The following is a 12,596-nucleotide window of genomic DNA, read 5'->3' on the forward strand; positions in this document are numbered from 1 at the left end:
AGACAGAGAATGAATAACTATTCTTATTCACATTTTACAGATAAGGAAACTGAGGCACAGAGAGTTGGCTCACTGCGACCTCTGCCTCCCAGGTTCAAGTGATTCTCCTGCCTTAGCCTCCTGAGTAGCTGGGACGACAGGCATCTGCCACCATACCCAGCTAACTTTTGTATTTTTGGTAGAGAAGGGGTTTCACCATGTTGGCCAGGCTGGTCTCAAACTCCTGACCTCAGGTGGTCACCTGCCGTGGTCTCCCAAAGTGCTAGGATTACAGGCATGAGCCACTGTGCCTGGCTGGTGCTAGACTTGAGCTCATGACTCCAGGGCCCATGTTTTCAATCCGTAGTCCCTGAATGAAAGTAAGAAAGGAAGGAAGGAAGAAAGAGAGGAAGGAAGTAGGGAAAGAGGGAGGGAAGGAAGGAAGTAGGGAAGGAGGGAGGGAAGGAAGAAAGGAGGGAAGGAAGGAAGAAAGGAAGGAAGGAGGGAGGGAGAGAGGAAGGAAGGGAGGGAGGGAAGAAAGGAAAGAAGGAAGAGAGGGAGGGAAGAAAGGAACGAAGAAAGGGAGGGAAGGAAGAAAGGGAGGAAGCAGGAAAGGAAGAAAGGGAGGAAGGAGGGAAGGAACAAAGGGAGGAAGGAGGGAAGGAAGGAAGAGAAGGAGAGAGGGAGGGACGAAGGGAGGGAAAGGAAGGAAGGAAGAAAGGAAAGAAGGATGGAAGGGAGGGAGGGAAGGAAGGAAGGAAGAAACAAAGGAAGGAGGGAAGGAAGAAAGAAAGGAAGGAAAGAAGGAAGGAAGGAAGGAAGTGAGGGAAACGAAGGAAGGGAAGGGTACTAGGTGCAGTAGCCCATCAAGTGGTCATGCCTGTAGCCAGCCAGGTTTGGAGGGAAGTTGTCATCTTTTTCAGAGCTGGGAGCCCAGCCTCCTGGGTCCCTGCCTTCCCTCCTGCTGTGTGGCAACCAGAGCTATACAACAGCCTGGGGAAACTCTTAATAATAGAACATGCTGCCCACCAGCTTGCTTTGGGCCACAGGGAGGGAGCCAGGAGAAGGCAGGTTTGAATGTGAGAGGGGCCTTTGGGATGGTCATAGCAACTTCTGCTTCTCAACTGGGAAAGCCAGGATCTTGAAAATCTGATCTCACAGCTCCTGAATCCAGCCCAGAGTTCTAGAAAGTACTCGGCTACTCTGTGCCAGTATTCCAAAGAGTGTATTCTCTCAAATCTCTGAGCCAGTGGGCTTTCTGGGGCCTTCTACATTGTCATACCAAGGAAAGATTCTGGCCAGAGAGCCCCAGAGAACAGGTTTATGAAAGGCTGGGGTCAGAGCACAGAACCAATCCTGTTTTATACAAAAGAAGCCTGGTGATGTTGAGTATGTGCCATGCGCCAGGCAGTGTGCTAAGAATTCTACATAGACCCACAACTCCAACAGCCCTTCTTGTCTCTGTTGGACGTAATTTTGTTCCCTCTCTTGCTAGTTGTGACCTTAGGCAAGTCCCTTCATTTTTCTAAACTTCCATTTCTGTTTGACATCAGGAAGATGAGGGGACTTGGCCAAAGTCACAGAGCTAGTAAGAAGGAAAGCCCAATGTGTCCATTCACAAACATTTCCTTAATGTATGAACACCTATTACTATTTGGGGCAGCGAGTGGGAAGAGCTGATGAAGACTCTAATAGAACTCGTGGTTTGTCTTGACAGATAACCTGGATCACTTAGTAATATCTGCCTGGTGGGTTGCATCCTGGATCTAAGTGGAAAGAGTGCTGGGACTGTTTAGTAATGTCTGCCATGGGATCAGCCATGGGGAACTAAATATTTGCCATGCCTGGAATTGGAAATACCAGAGGGAAAAGAGGGAGGGACAGACAACAACTTACAGTTCAAGGAAAACTCTTTGGTGATGGCAGAGGTGCTGTGAGGGGGAAGGGATGGACTGTGGCTGTGAAGATGTGTGTGATGTTGCATCCACCCAAACTGAAGATCTCTGGAGACAGAACAGCAGGCTAGAGAGTGCACAGGCCCTGGATTAAATAAAATGTTTGATATTTTGTTTGTTTCTTTTTCTTTTCTTTTCTTTCTTTTTTTCTTTTTAGACAGAGTCTCACTCTGTCACCCAGGCTGGAGTGCAGTGGTGCGATCCCAGCTCACTGCAGCTTCCATGCCCCAGTTTCAATCAATTCTCCTGCCTCAGCCTCCCGAGTAGCTGGCATTACAGGCATGGGCCACTATGCTGGGCTAATTTTTATATTTTTAGTAGAGACAGGGTTTCACCATGTTGGCCAGGCTGGTCTTGAACGCCTGACCTCAAGTGATCTGCCCACCTTGGCCTCCCAAAATGCTGGGATTACAGGCATGAGCCACTACACCTGGCCTGTTTTTTTGTCTTTAGAGACAGGGTCTTACTCTGTCACCCAAGCTGGAGTGCAGTGGCAGTGATCATGGTTCACTGCAGCCTCAATTTCCTGGGCTCAAGTGATTCTCCCACCTCAGCCTCCTGAATAGCTGGGACCACTGGTGTGTGCCACCACATCCAGCTAATTTTTAAAATTTTTTGTAGAGATGGGGTCTCACTATGTTGCCCAGGCTGGTCTTGAACTCCTGGGCTCAAGCTATCCTCCCACCTCGACATCCCAAAGTGCTGGGATTACAGGCGTAAGCCATCCTTGCCCAGCGTGAAAGAAATTTTGTATTCAAATTCTGGCTCAGTCATTTATTTGACCTGTGACCTGGGGCATATCATGTAACCTCTCTGAACCTCAGTTTCCTCTTTTGTAAAATGAGGAGAAGGCTATTGGATGATTGCTGAGTGCCTACTCTTGACAGGTGGAGCCCTGACTGAGGGAGGCAGTGTTGTCAGCGCCACCACCTTACAGGACCCTGGGGATGGCGTTCACTGTGTTGTCTGTGTAAGTGGCGCCCCCTGGTGCACCAACATGAATGGTGTTTCCTGGAATTGTGCAACATGGCAGCCTGGATCATGAAACAGAGGCTGGAAGAGGTTAAACCACTTGCCCGAGTCACATCGCAGAGGTGGGATTTGAGATCAGGTCTGTCTGCCTCCACTGCCCAAGCCTATAACCAGCATGCCCTCCTGCCTACTACCAATTTACCACATCTGCAACAGTTCAGCATCCGTGACTGCTTGAATGTCGGGAGACCGCTTCAGCTGTGTAACCTCCTCACATGGTTCTTCCCACAGGGGTATGAAACAAATGAGCTCACGCCTGCAAAAATCTCTAGCACACTCCCTTGAGTGTGGTGGTCACTCGGGCAGGGAGGGCTGAGCATAAAAATCAGAACAGTGAGGAGGAGGTTGCTGGGAGATTGCCCCCACTTGAAGCTAAGTGTGAGAGGGGAAATCCTAAGAGAGAGAGGTGACAGCCCTCCCCGGAGCATTTTCTTTCTTTCTTTTTTTTTTTTAACTTTTAAATTAAAAAAATTTTTTTTAAGACAAAGTTTCACTCTGTCGCCCAGATTGGAGTGCAGTTAGCAGGATCTCAGCTCACTGCAACCTCCACCTCTCCGGTTCAAGCGATTCTCCTGCCTCAGCCTTCAGAGTAGCTGGGACTTCAGGTGCATGCCACCATGCCCAGCTAATTTTTGTATTTTTAGTAGAGACAGGGTTTCACCATGTTGGCCAGGCTGGTCTCGAACTCCTGACCTCAAGTGATCCACCCACCTCAGCCTCCCAAAGTGTTGGGATTATAGGGGTGAACCTCCGTGCTGGCCCCCAGGGCATTTTCAATGAAAGGGACAAGCCCAGGAGTCCTTGGCCCAGAGGCAAAGAGGTAAAGGGAGCCGGGCAAACAATGCAGGGAGTGGTGGGAGGCGTGCTCAGCTCTCAAAAGGACTGCTGGGTCTCCAAATGTATCAGTTAGGGTCCCCTGGAGACAGTCACGTGGGAGTGACAAGCGAGTGTGTGGGCAGGATGGGGAGAGCCAGCAGGGATGGCGAAGTGCCTGGGACTGGCAAATGCAGGGGAAAGACCGTTCTGGAGTCTGAGATCAGAAGCCGTGAGAGATGGGCTCCCTGATAGGAGCTCTCAACAGAGGAATAGCTACCTGCATCTGACAGCACGGGGCAGCCTCCACAACCTCATGGACCGAGCGCCGGGAGATGGGATGACCCTCCAGAGAGAAATTGGTGTGCTCTTACAAGAAGAAGGCAGAAAAAGACAACAGTGGGTCCTTACACAGCCCTGAACAGGATAATTTCTTTTCTTTTCTTTCTTTCTTTCTTTTTTTTTTAGATGGAGTCTCGTTCTGTCGCCCAGGGTGGAGTGCAATGGCATGATCTTGGCTCACTGCAACCTCTGCCTCCCGGGTTCAAGTGATTCTCCTGTCTCAGCCTCCCCAGTAGCTAGGACAGGCGCCCACCATGCCAATTTTTGTGTTTTGTTTTGTTTTTTGAGTCGGAGTCTCACTCTGTTGCCCAGGCTGGAGTGCAGTGGCACGGTCTTTGCTCACTGCAACCTCCACCTCCCAGGTTCAAGCAATTCTCCTGCCTCAGCCTCCCAAGTAGCTGGGATTACAGGTACGCACCACCATGCCTGGCTAATTGTATTTTTAGTAGAGATGGGATTTCACCATGTTGGCCAGGCTGGTCTTGAACTTCTGACCTCAAGCGATCCACCCACCTTGGCCTCCCAAAGTGCTGGGATTAAAGTGTGAGCCACCGTGCCTGGCCCATTTTTGTATTTTTAGTAGAGATGGGGTTTCATTATGTTGGCCAGGCTGGTCTCGAACTCCTGACCTCAAGTGATCCACCCGCCTTGGCCTTTCAACGTGCTGGGATTACGGGCATGAGCCACCAAGCCCAGCCCGAACAGAATAATTTCAGAACATGCTGGCAGCTCTCAAGTTTTTAAATTTGATGACTATTGACTTGATCAGCTTTTATTTTCCAGGACATTAAATTGTATGGAATTTTGTGGAAGTTTAAAAGGGCACAGATTCTGGGCAGGGTGGGTGGCTGGGGGGAGGGGGCCGAGGGCTGAGGCCATGGGTGTTTAACTACAGCTCTTCCTCAGGAGGGCTTTGTGTTCAAGCCACCGATGCTCCCAGAAGGTGAAAAACGCACCATCCCTAAATTCCCTGCTGTTATTAATCAGCAAACGTGTCAGGGGCAGGTGCGCATGAGTGAATTTTGGGGTCACAGAGGGTAATCAGGTCTGGCCGGGCTGAAGCAGGTGACCCAACTGTCCGCCTGATCCTGAGCTATTGGATAAGGAGATTAATCTAATTCTGTCTGAGGAGAGGATGGCTTTTTGAGAAAGCCTGGGACCCAGAAAATGAAAGTTGGATTTAGACCTCAGGCTAAATTCCCAGCTCCGGGGCCAGCGTGACCTGAAGCGTGTTCCCTGGGGATCTTTTGGCAAGGCTGTCATTGTGCTTGAGCCCCCAGGATGTGAGGAAAGAAAACACAGAGCTCAAAGGGGCCTGGGAGAAATGGAAATAGGAAATTGGGGTGGGAGCTGGGGCGAAGTGGGGAGTCCATGCCCTCCTCGAGGGGTTAATTAAGACCCAGTGCTAGTTGACAGTCACGCCTAGAGTCAGACAGTTGGGGTTCAGATCCTGGTTCTGCCCTTTACTCGTCGTCTGACACTGGACAAGTCACTTTCCCTCCTTGTGCCTCAGTTTTCTCATCTGTAAAACTGGACAATAGCAGAACCCATCTTGGCTGGGTGCAGTGGCTCACACCTGTAATCCCAGCTCTTTAGGAGGCTGAGATGGGTGGATCACCTGAGGTCAGAAGTTCAAGACTAGCCTGGCCAACATGGTGAAACCCTGTCTCTACTTAAAATACAAAAACAAAAAAAAAAAAACATTAGCTGGGCGTGGTGGTGTACATCTGTAATCCCAGCTACTTGGGCGGCTGGGGCAGGAAAATCCTTTGAACCCGGGAGGCAGAGGTTGCAGTGAGCTGAGATCATGCCATTGCACTCTAGCCTGGGTGACGGAGTGACACTCACTCAAAAACAAACAAACAAACAAACAAACAAACAAACAGAACCCATCTCACAGAGTTGTTCTGAGGGCTGAGTGGGTGAAAGTTTTGCAAACGCTTAGAACAGTGCATGGTGCGTAGTAAAAAGTATTATATGCCAGGCGGGGTGGCTCACACCCATAATCCCAGCACTTTGGGAGGCCGAGGTGGGAGGATCACTTGAACTCAGGAGTTCGGGACCAGCCTGGTAACCTAGGGAGACACTGTCTCTACTTAAAAAAAAAAAAAATTAGCCAGGCATGGTGGCGCATGCCTGTGGTCCAAGGTACTTGGGAAGCTGAGGTGGGAAGATAACCTGAGCCTGGAAGTTCAAGGCTGCAGTGAGCTGTGATCACACCACCACATGCCAGCCTGGGTGACAGAGTGAGACCCTGTTTCAAAGAAAAAAAGGCATTATATATAACATTTGCTAAATAAATTAGGTAAATAAGAATGTAACCCTTTTTGTTGCCAGATCTTTTAATCTTTCGAGGAAAGTAAATCTAGAAATCCAAATTTTCATAATCCTATTAATGCCAAACACTCAGGCAGTTCCAAAGCACCTTAAGATGTTAAATATTAACGAAACGTTATGACATAGATACGGTTATTACTCCCATTCTACAGATGGGGAAACTGAGGTACAAAGATGTCACATAATTCGTGCTGGGCCGGGCGTGGTGGCTCACATCTGTAATCCCAGCACTTTGGGAGGCAGAGGCAGGCAGATCACTTGAGGTCAGGAGTTCAAGATCAGCCTGGCCAACATGGTGAAACCCCGTCTCTACTAAAAATACAAAATTAACCGGGTGTGGTGGTGCGCACCTGTAATCCCAGCTCCTCGGGAGGCTGAGGTAGGAGAATCACTTGAACTTGGGAGGTGGAGGTTGTATTGAGCTGAGATCACACCACTGCACTCTAGCCTGGGTAACAAGAGTGAACAAACAAACAAACGTGTTAAAATTTTACTAGTTATTGGTAACTGGGATATAGGGTGACCAACTGTTCTGATTTTCCTGGGAATGTCCCTAGTTTTTGCACTGTAAGATCCACGTCCCAGGAAACCCTTCAGTCCAGGAAAACCAAGACTGTTCATCAGCCTAGGCTGAAACCTGGTCAGTGCGGCCCCAGCATCCTGCCCTTCACTACTGTGCTCCATTTTCTCTTGCGTGAATGCTCTGGATTTTTAAATGTTGGTCCCTGTGAGCCAAATGAACAACTTGCAATTCTTGAAAGACTGATGCTTCGTGACATTAGATTTCCCACTTGTTATACAGGTGGGCCTCAGTTTCCTCACCTGTAAAGGGGGAAAATCATAATCTAGGCCTCATAGGGTTATTGTGAGCATTCAATGAGTTCATAGATGCAGAGCGCTTAAAGCCGTGCCTGGCACAAAGAAAGTGCTTTATAAAAGTTTGTGTTCATGATTTGTGGTTGTTATTGTTGTTGTTTGTTCCTTTTCTTTTCTTTTTTTTTTTTGTTTTTTTTGATACAGAGTCTCATTCTGTTTCCTAGGCTGGAGTGCAGTGGCATGATCTTAGCTCATTGCAACCTCCACCTCCCAAGTTCAAGCAATTCTCCTCCCTCAGCTTCCCGAGTAGCTGGGACTACAGGTGCACGCCACCAAGCCCAGCTAATTTTTGTATTTTAATAGCGATGGGGTTTTGCCATGTTGGCCAGGCTGGTTTTGAACTCCTGACCTCAAGTGATCCGCCTCAGCCTCCCAAAGTGCTGAGATTACAGGCGTGAGCCACTGTGCCTGGCCTATGATTGTTGATAAATACATTCTCAAGATTCTCTCAGACTTTCTGAATCGAAATCTCCAGTCATGTCTTTGTGACTGGCCCCCAAGAAAAATCATGGACACTGAGGCATGGGTGAGTCTTCCTGGTTGGCAATGCCTCTGACATGTTGGTGTACATCATTGCTATTTGTTATTTTTGTTATTTGTCACTTATAATTAAGTGATGTTTGTAAGACTCGACTGGGAAAGGACAACTGGAGGCTCATGTCTGCTCTCTGTGCCTTTAGTCTTTACTGATTTTGATCTGTACCCTCTCACTGTAGTAAACTATAACCATGAATATGACAGCTTTTCTAAGTTCTGGGGGTCCTTCTATGGAATCATTGAACCTGGGGTTGGTCTTGGGTGGCCATCTTGGAGCATATCTATTATAAAAGGAGGGAAAGTGGGAGATTTGCCCCTCATGGTCTTCTCCTTTTTGGGCAGAGACTGCCTGCAGAGATCTCTGTATGCCTCATTTGCCTGAAAGGACATGCCCACCCCTTGACTAATATGTTGGGTATGGTTTAGCTCAAATTAATCCATCCCCAGGACTAAGGAAGAAGTGTAATGGCAAGTGGACAGGCAACTAAAAGTGACTTCTGTGCTGATGGGGTGGGTGCAGTCATTACCTTCACTTTGCAGATGAGGAAACTGAGGCCCAGAGAGGTAAAGTGTCTTGCCCAAGGTCTCACTGCTAGCTAGTGGCAGCCCAGGTCTTCCTGACTCCAGAGCCTATGTCCGGATGCTGTGATGTACCACTGCACCCAGCTTGGTGCCCTACAAACAGCAGACTCTATGGAAATGAGTTAGGGAACCAAAGATGCACGGCAGAGGGCCCAAGAAGAAGAGGAAAGCGGCACCTGTTTCCTCCGAGCTATGCTGGCAGGGCATGGAAGCATCTCTATCAAGAAAAACAGCTTGATGTCTCATTTTTAAAAAAACAAAATGAGGGATAATGATTGTTTTTAATGTTGTCTGTGATTTGAGCTGGTTGCCCAAGAAGTGTGGGAGAAGCTCTCTTAGGGTGAAAATTGCTCTCTTATTTAGGAAACCATCTGGATGAGACATTTTAGTTTTGGAGGTGATCCTTCCTAGCTCCTTCCATTTTCCCCGAGCCAATCTAGCAGAATCAGGAGATGAAAAGGGTTGTTTTTTATTTTCTTTTTTTTTTTGAGATGGAGTCTCACTCTTTTGCCCAGGCTGGAGTGCAGTGGCTCAGTCTCAGCTCACTGCAACCTCCATCTCCCAGGTTGAAGCAATTCTCCTGCCTCAGCCTCCCAAGTAGCTGGGATTACAGGTGCCTGCCACAACACCCGGCTAACTTTTTTTGTATTTTTTTTTAGTAGAGATGGGATTTCACTGTGTTGGCCAGGCTAGTCTCGAATTCCTGACCTCAGGTGATCCACCCGCCTTAGCCTCCCAGAGTGCTGGGATTACAGGCGTGAGCCACCGCGTCCAGCCAAAAAGGGGTTAAATTTATCAGCATAATGTGCTAACCAGGATTCTCATTTTTGGATGGTCCAGAAGAGTGGGCAGTGTAGAGTTAGCCTGAGTTATTCTCAGTTGCCTCATCTGTAAAATGGGGATAATGTGGGTATCTACCCTGTGGGGTTGTTATAAGAATGTTGGCCAGGCGCGGTGGCTCACACCTATAATCCCAGCACTTTGGGAGGCTGAGATGGGTGGATCATTTGAGGTCAGGAGATCAAAACCACTCTGGCCAACATGGTGAAACCCTGTTTCTAATAAAAGTACAAAAATTAGCCAGGCATGGTAGTGGGTGCCTGTAATCCCAGCTACTTGGGAGTTTGAGGCAGAAGAATTGCTTGAGCCTGGGAGGTGGAGGTTGCAGTGAGCCAAGAGTGCACCATTGCACTCCAGCCTGGGTGACAGAGTGAGACTCCGTCTCAAGAAAAAAAAAAACAAAAAAGAATGTTTAAGTGAGTTATTGTATGAAAGGTGCTTAGAACAATGCCTGGCACATAGTAAGTGTTCAACCACTGTTACTACTACTGCTACTATTATTATTGCCATTGCTATTATCATGGAAGAGAGAGATTTTGATTTTCTATGGAGAGGACAGGAAGCTATAGGGGGTGAGTGGTGATCAGGGCCTAAAGAGAAAGATATTCAAGGGCGAAATTCCCTGTCGTAGGAAGATTGTAGAACTTTATTAGTCTACTATATTAGCAGTTATGTAGGTTGCTAAATCTAAAACCTGAAAAAGAGTCGGCCGGGTGCGGTGGCTCATGCCTGTAATCCCAGCACTTTGGGAGGCCGAGGTGGGTGGATCACCTGAGGTCAGGAGTTTGAGACCAACCTGGCCAACATGGTGCAACCATGTCTCTACTAAAAATACAAAAATTAGCCAGGCATGGTGGCTCACGCCTGTAGCCTGTAATCCCAGCTACCCGGAGGCTGAGGCAGGAGAATTCCTTGAACCCAGGAGGTGGAGGTTGCAATGAGCCAAGATCATGCCACTGCACTCCAGCCTGGGCAAAAGAGTGAGACTCCAGCTCAAAAAAAAAAAAAAAAATTAACTCTATTTTTCTCTCAGATAAAAGAAGTCTGGAAGAGGTAGGAGTCTAGGACTGCTGGCTACCCAAAGTTATCAGGAAGCCACAATCCTTCTATCCCTATGCTTATTATGGTTACAAGATGACTGCTGGAGCTCCAGCCATTCTATCTACTTTTTAGGCAGGAAGGGAGATAATGGTAAAAGTAGGAAAGAGAGAGCATGCCAGCTCAGTCAGCCTGTTTTTAGGAGATTTCTTGGAAGTCATGCGTAGGTCACATTCTCCCAGAAGACCTTGAACCAAAGATCCAGATGCAAGTGATTAATTCAGGAAATGCTCTCAGGGGAAACTGGTCAGGGAGTGAAGGAAGCAGAATGAGGAAAAGGAACACGCCAAGCAAGGGTGCAACTTCAGGGCAGCCTCAGCTGGATCCTTGGGGAGCTTGGGAGTATAAATTACATCTCAGAGTTTGTTCTGCCTCAAAGGAAAGGAACTGGGCTCCTGCATTCCAACCCAGCCATGGGCTGCCCAGAAGAGGTTGGGAGGAAGTAAATCTCCAGGAACTTCTGGCTTTCTGTACAGCAGAGGTGGCACCATTGCCCAAATCTATGTTAGAAGCATAGAAAGGCTGCAGATGCTGGTGAATGTTTGTGGAGTTAGTAAAAGGTAGGCTCTGCTCAGGGCATCAGCAGAGCTCCTTCTACCCCACCCGCCATAGCTGCTGGGCCAGATCTTAGTCACATGGCTGTCCATTTTTGTAAAGGAGCCTGGGAGATGCAGTTTTTATTTTTTATTTATGTTCATTTCTTATTTTTTGAAATGGAGTCTTGCTCTGTCCCCCAGGCTGAAGTGCAGTGGCACAATCTCGGCTCACTGAAACCTCTGCCTCCCAGGTTCAAGCAATTCTCCTGCCTCAGCTTCCCAAGTAGTTGGGATTACAGGTGCCTATCACCACGCCTGGCTAATTTTTGTATTTTTAGTAGAGATGAGGTTTTACTATGTTGGCCAGGCTGGTCTTGAACTCCTGACCTTAAGTGATCCACCCACCTTGGCCTCCCAAAGTGCTGGGATTACAGGCATGAGTCACCATGCCCAACTGAGATGTGGTTTTCAAAGCTGGGCATGTGCCATTCCCAGTAAAAGTAAGAAAAGGGAGGAAGGAGAGAGTAGATATTGAGGAGACAAGCTGTCACTCTGAAGCTTCCATTTTCCCTTGAGGAGGGGGCCAGACAGACATGACCTTTGCTCGAAGCAGCTGGGCAGCACACCGGGTACATATACTGCTTGGGGCACCAGGTCTCTGCTGCTGCCTCCAGATGGGCAGCCATTTGTTCTCCCGTGCCTTGCAGGGTCACAGCATGGCCTGCAATCTTCTCTTTTCCTCTCACTCTCCCGAGCTCTGTGAGCTCTACATGTTCATAGCCTCAGCTGGGGAAAGTGGGACCATGACAGGGAGAGGAAGGTGGCACATAGAGGGAGGGAGAGAGCTCAGTTCTTTACTTTTTCAAAAAGATGAAACAAGGCTGAGGCAGGAGGATCACTTGAGCCCAGGAGGTTGAGGCTGCGCCGTGATTGCACCACTGCACTCCAGCCTGGGTGACAGATTGAGACTCTCTCTTGAAAAAAAAAACAAAAAAAGAAAGAAAAAGAAAAAGATGAGGCCAAGTGCAGTGGCTCCTGCCTGTAATCCCAGCACTTTGGGAGGCCGAGGTGGGCGGGTTACCTGAGGTCAGGAGTTCGAGACCAGCCTGGCCAACATGGTGAAACCCCAACTCTACTAAAAATACAAAAATTAGCTGGGTGTGGTGGCATGCCCCTGTAATCCCAGCTACTAGGGAGGTCGAGGCAGGAGAATTGCTTGAACCTGGGAGGTGGAGGTTGCAGTGAGCTGAGATTGTGCCACTGCACTTCAGCCTGGGCAACAGAGTGACTCGGTCTCAAAAAAAAAAAAAAAATTAAAAATAAAATAAAAGATGAAAGCATTTGGCACAACTCCTGGTGCCAAATTGAAATTAATGCTGGCTTCACTCCCGGGCTGGTTCCCATCACTCTGCTGAAGTCACAGTCTCTGCAGCATTGAACTGAACAAGATCACTTACTTGTCACATGGGAAGGTGAGGAGTGGCTCTGATGGTCAGGGCTCTGAAGAAAACTGAATCCAACCCAGACAGTTCAAAAGACTTTACAGAAGGACTTCTCTTAGAGTGTGGGCAGGGTTAAGGGAACAGAGAAGGGAGGTTGAGGCACTGAGAGAATAACAAGAGAAGGAAGCCATTGCCACACTAAAGGTAGGACGAGGCAGGAGAAGGAA

This window comes from Symphalangus syndactylus, chromosome 13 (assembly GCF_028878055.3).
Source record: "Symphalangus syndactylus isolate Jambi chromosome 13, NHGRI_mSymSyn1-v2.1_pri, whole genome shotgun sequence".
NCBI classification, from domain to species: Eukaryota; Metazoa; Chordata; class Mammalia; order Primates; family Hylobatidae; genus Symphalangus; species Symphalangus syndactylus.